The sequence below is a fragment of the Dermacentor albipictus genome, chromosome 8, assembly GCF_038994185.2.
Source record: "Dermacentor albipictus isolate Rhodes 1998 colony chromosome 8, USDA_Dalb.pri_finalv2, whole genome shotgun sequence".
Taxonomy (NCBI): Eukaryota; Metazoa; Arthropoda; class Arachnida; order Ixodida; family Ixodidae; genus Dermacentor; species Dermacentor albipictus.
The window spans coordinates 48,342,867-48,349,241 of NC_091828.1; positions in this window are offsets into that span (position 1 = coordinate 48,342,867).

Below are 6,375 nucleotides of genomic sequence, written 5' to 3' on the forward strand. Positions count from 1 at the left end.
CTTGTGTTGGGCCTAGCGGCACATAATGATGATGATGAGAGGAGATTTGTGGCGCAAGGGCCACAAGTGGCCAAAGAGCGCCAAGGCTATGATAAGAAACTGTCATTGGTAAACGAATAAGGATGAAAAGTGGATGTTGATGAAAAGTGACAAGCATTTAATTCGGGTTTAATCGCGCAAAAGCGAATAAGGCTATGCTGCGCCAACCACAAGATATTTAGAAATCAAATGTTAAAGCAGCGAGAGCTGCGTTACTTTAGAGCTTGTATAAAAAACCGGTTTCTTCTAGAACGCTGAAAAAGTAAGTGAAGGGCACTAGCGGTTCATCTCCGAGTATTGAGGCGGGGTGTAAAGGTATGTGTAAGTTATAGAGATTATGTAAAAGCTTTCGTCTCTGTGTTTCTATATTTGGACGTGTCATAATAATTTGCATTACTGTGAGGGGTTCCTGGCACTTCTCGCAAGTTGGCGGGTTTTTGTTTTGTAGAAGAAAATTGGTGTCAGGTGTGTACGCCCGATTCGAAGTCTACATAGGATCACATCATAGAAGCGTTGCTGGTGACTGCACGACTTCTACTCGCTAAGTAGGGGTTTTATTGTGTATAACTTGTCATTTATGTAAGATTCCCATTCTAGTTGCCACTTTGATGTCAGGGCACTATGAATCGCTCGGATACTGTCTCTGCATGGAAGTGTTGTTTGTGTTATGCCTTCGTGCTCTGCCATGAACGCACATCTATCTGCTGCTTCATTCCCTAATATCCAAACATGGCTTGGGACCCAGCAGAATCGCATGGTTCTCCCGTATTTATTATAAGCCACTATGTTTAGGATATCGCCAAGCAGGGGTTAAGACGCGGAGTTAAGGTTTAGAGCTTTGAGTGGGCTTAATGAATCGGTATATACGATAGCATTCATCTGCTTGTCGCTGGTAATTTTTTTTACTGCCATCCTTATCACAAAAACTTCGGTGGTAAACACAGAAGAAAATTTTTTTATCCGAATGCTATTTTGCCAATTTTTCGTTGTTATTCCGACACCTACGTATTCTTGTGTTTTAGAGCCGTCAGTGTAAAATTCCGTATAATTTTTATATTCTTCTTGAATAGCTCGGAACTCTTGTATTATGTGTTCTTGTGGAATGTCTTTTTTCTTTACATGTGTTACTGTCCAGTCACATAGCTGTGAAAAGTTGTACCATGGTGGCAATCTTGGTGGCCTTTCAGCAACCTGCAAGGCTTCAGGAGGAACATCATAAGTCTGACGGTATTCTTCGTGGCGTAAGATTAGTGGCCGAATCATGTTTGGTTTGTTTCTGTAATGTATCCGTGATTTGCACTGTGTTACGATGCTGTAGCATATATGTTGTGGTGATGATCGAATTCGTAGTACATAGGAAAGTGTAAGTAGTGCGCTGCGTTGCTGTAAGGAAGGCTCATTGCAGTCGACATATAAACTTTGGACAGGCGATGTTCTGTAGGCACCGCTCGCCTGTCGTAGGCCGCGATTATGAACTGGATCAAGTCGCTTGATGTATGACTGCCTAGCTGCACTATAAATTACACTACCGTAGTCGAGGATGCTACGTACAAGGGACAGGTATATACGTAGTAGACAAGTTCGGCCAGATCCCCAGTGCTTGTGCGATAACACCTTAAGGATGTTTAATGCTTTATTTGCTTTAATTTTAGTTGTGGTAATCTGGGCGAGGAAGTTCAGCTTTGCGTCAAATGTTACGCCTAAAAATTTGTGGTTGTCTTTGACCGGCAAGGTTGTACCATCCAATGTGAGAAATGGATAGCAGTGTAACCCTCGTTTCTGGGAGAAATCTAACAGTTTTGTATGTTGAAAAACGGAATCCATGTTTGTCAGCCCATTGTGCAAGATTATTTATGGGTATTTGTAGTTGCCTTTCGCAGGTAGGCAGATTTGAGGCGCGGCAAGCCACATGCAAATCGCCGACATATATTGAGTACATAACAGAGGATGGAGTTATCTTATTAACAGAGTTCATTTTGATTATGAAGAGTGTCGTACTCAGAATGCAACCCTGTGGAACACCATTTTCCTGTGTAAATGTGCGAGAAAGTACTGTGCCGAGACGCACCTGAAATGTTCTGTTTGCAATAAAATTTGATAGAAAGTCCACCATTCTGCCTCACACTCCCAAGTCAGCCAGATCTCTTAAAATTTCATACCACCACGTGGTATCCTACGTTTTTTCTAGATCGAAAAAAACTGTCAGACAGTGTTGTTTGTGTAGAAACACGTTACGTATTTCATCTTCTAGTCGTACGAGGTGGTCAGTTGTCGAGCAGCCCTTTCTGTATCCGCACTGGTGCCTGTCTATTAGGTTCCGTGATTCAAAGATGAATGTGAGCCTTATGGATGGATGGATGTGTGTTGTTTAGTGGCGCAAGGGCCAGGTATGGCCAAAGAGCGCCATGACTGATAATGTTGTGTTAAGCGCTGATTTGTGAGTGGCGATGGTGGAATGTAACATGGCTGTAAAGTGGCCTAAAATCAATCAGTGACATGGAAACGTAAAATAGGATATAGCATAAAATTATGATAGTGATACATGTAGTGGTCTCTGGATATAGTACGCGTGATAAGTGATCATGGAGCTAAAATGCGAGAATATGTAAATAGCACTAATGCCTCCGGGGGCCTTTGAGTACAAAGGCTGAGAGGCAGGTGCTTTCTTTTATTGCACCTACCGCAGCAGAAACCTCTGTTAGAGGCTGTGCTACGGATTTCCTGGGGCTATAATATGGAAACTATCTACATCTTTTAAAAATCTAAACAGGGATTCATGTTTGAAGAAAGGTTCTATGCCTACAATCATTTGAGGATGAAGTGGAATTTCTTGCCGGTGAGGTAATGGAAAATGCTTTTTCCTATTTGCATCTAATTCTCTGCATTGCATCAGGATGTGAAGCACGGTAAGTGGCTCACCACACTTATCACACATGGGTGGATCACCACCTGACAAGAGGTATGCGTGTGTACTGTATGTATGTCCTATTCTAAGTCTGCAAAGTATTACTTCCGTGTGGCGGTTCTTTGATACCGGCGGCCAGTTGCCAAGATATGGCTTGATAACATGGAGTTTATTTTCTGTTTCTTTATCCCACAACCGCTGCCAGAAAGCCCTGAGCGCTTTCCTTATGGAGGGCTTAAGGTCCATTACAGGGACCGTCATGGAAATGTCTGCAGCGTTCGCGTGGATGGATGTGGCTAGCTGGTCAGCCAACACGTTTCCTTCAATCTCGTGGTGCCCCGGCACCCAGCATACCACGATTTGCTCCTTGGAAGCATAGGTGGTTAGTAATGCTGAGTAAAGAGATACAATGATAGGGTTTTTATATTTTTTGACAGTTTTCAAAGCGTTTACAACGCTCAATGAATCTGTGTATATAATTGCCTTTGGGATATTACTTTCTTTGATGTGTTTAACGGCAGCCAATATGGCGTAGGCCTCTGCTGTAAAGATACTTGTGCTCGTGTGCAGAACACCGGTATCCGAAAAGGATGGACCGACTGCTGCGTAAGATACGCCAGAATTACACTTTGATGAGTCTGTAAAGAATTCAGGACATGAGTATTTGTGTTGTAATTCCAAGAAGTACATTCGTATATGCGCGAGAGGAGCGCGCTTTGTAACAGTTATGAAGGATGTATCACACTCTATTGGTTGCCACTGCCACGGTGGGGGTATTCATAAGGTGGGCCCACATAAGGTGGTATTCAAGCAGGGGAACTCTTGTATCTTCAGCTAGGTCTCTGACACGCAGTGAGAAAGGCTTTGCCACTGTGGGCTGGTTGCGAAAGAGTTGACAACTGGACAGATCGTTTATGGTGTAATACGCGGGGTGCTGACTGTTTCCGTTTACTCTAAGAAAATACATGAAAGAGGAGTATGTTCTCTGCAGTTCAAGTGACTATTCATCCGATTCAACGTACAGACTTTCCACTGGGCTTGTTCTAAAGGCGCCTGTGGACAGGCGAATTCCTAAGTGGTGGACAGGGTCTAGCATATTTAGAGCAGTTGGAGTAGCCGACTGGTAAACTATGGCTCCATAGTCTAGTCGTGTGCGTATGAGGCTTTTGTATAAGTTCATGAGACATTTTCTATCACTGCCCCAGGTTGTGCGTGAGAGAACCTTTAAGATATTCATTGTTTTCAGACATTTGTTTTTAAGATACTTTATCTGCTGTATAAAAGTTAATTTCGCGTCTAAAATTATCCCTAGAAATTTATGTTCCTTGTTTACAGGCAGACGCTCATCATGCAACACAATTTCAGGATCAGGATGTAGTCCTCTTTTTCTAGAGAAAACAACACAGGTGCTTTTTTGTGGGTTCAGTCTGAACCCGTTCTCATCAGCCCATTTGGAGACCTTGTTAAGACCAAGCTGGACCTGTCGCTCACAGATTGCGAGAGAACTTGATTGAAATCCTATCTGCACATCGTCAACATATGTTGAATAAAAGACGTTATGTGGTATGTGTAGACGGAGAGAATTCATTTTTACTATAAAGAGCGTGCAGCTGAGCACCCCGCCCTGCGGCACTCCAGTCTCCTGTACAAATTTCCGTGACAAAACATTGCCCACTCGAACACGGAATGTCCGATTTGACAGATAACTTTCGATAACATTGAACATATTTCCGTGTATACCTAAGTGTGAGAGGTCTCTCAATATCCCGAACCGCCACGTAGTATCATAAGCTTTCTCCATATCAAGGAATACAGATAACAAAAACTGCTTATGGAGAAAAGCTTCACGGATACGTGCCTCTATGCGTATAAGATGGTCACTGGTAGATCGACCCTCCCGAAACCCGCACTGGTATGGATCGAGCGAATTGTTTGATTCGAGGAAGTATAGTAGGCGACAATTAATCATTTTTTCGAAAACTTTGCAGAGGCAACTTGTTAGTGCTATGGGTCTGTAGCTTGATACAGAGGAAGGATCCTTTCCTTGCTTTAGAATTGGGATTACAATAGCCTCCTTCCAAGCAGAGGGGATCTCGCCTGAAAACCATATAATGTTGTAAAGGTAAAGGAGGGTTTTTTGTGTTTCGGGGGGTAGTTGTTTCAACATCTCATATATTATGCGGTCTGAACCTGGGGCGGATGTATTACAACAGTTCAGTGCTGCCTGCAGTTCTGCTATGGAGAATGATTCGTTGTACGCCACACGTTTAGCACATTTCCGATGTAACTTTTGCTGTTCTATTCGCGTTTTGTTCTTTAGGAAGGTTTCGGAGTAGTGCGAGGAGCTCGATATGTATTCAAAATGTGCACCAAGAGAGTTGGCTTGATCTTCCAGGCTTTCTCCGTGGCTGTTTACTAAAGGTAAGGAATACGTTTGTTGCCCGTTAACTTTCTTCACTCTATTCCAGACTTTTCTCTCATCTGTGTAAGAGTTAATACTTGAGATAAACTTTGCCCAACTCTCTCGTCTTGCTTGTCGGCGCGTTCTTCTCGCCTGTGATTTAACATGCTTAAAGTTTTCCAGGTTTTCTGCTGTTGGCGAATCGCGAAGCAGCGCCCATGCTTTGTTCTGGTTCCTCCGCGCTTGCCTACATGCATCGTTCCACCAGGGAACACGCCGCTTAGAACCAGTGCCGCTCGCTTGGGTAATACACTTAGAGGCGGCATCTAGTATAAAAGCTGTAAAATATGTGACAGCATCATCTATGGCTATACCGGACATCTCAGTCCACGTCATATGAGTAAGATCTCGGTACCGTTCCCAATCGGCTGATTCAACCTTCCACCGGGGGACCTGCGGGATAAGTTGATCTTGCTCCGTCGTACTTAAGATTATGGGAAAGTGGTCACTGCCATACGGGTTATTAAGCACACTCCATTTAAGATAAGGTAAAAGTGTCGGAGATAAAATGCTAAGATCTATGGCAGAATATGACTTGTTAGCAAGGTTAAAATACGTAGGCTCCTTTGTATTTAAGAGACATGCTCCAGAAGAAAAAAGCAGCTGTTCAATGACGCGGCCTCGCGCATCACAGCGTGAATCGCCCCACAAACTGCTATGTGCATTAAAATCCCCAAGAATCAGATAGGGCTCCGGGAGCTCATCTATTAATGATTCTATGTCTCGTCTGTGAAGGTGATATTGTGGTGATACATACAAGGAGCAGATGGTTATGAGTTTATTTGAAAGTACGGCTCGAACGGCCACTGCCTCAAGGGCCGTTTGGAGCTTTAAATGCTGACACGCTACAGTTCTGTCAGCAATAATGGCTACACCGCCAGATGATGCCACAGCATCCTCGCGGTCTTTGCGAAACGTAACGTGCTTTCGGAGAAAGTTTGTGTGCGTAGATTTTAAGTGTGTCTCCTGT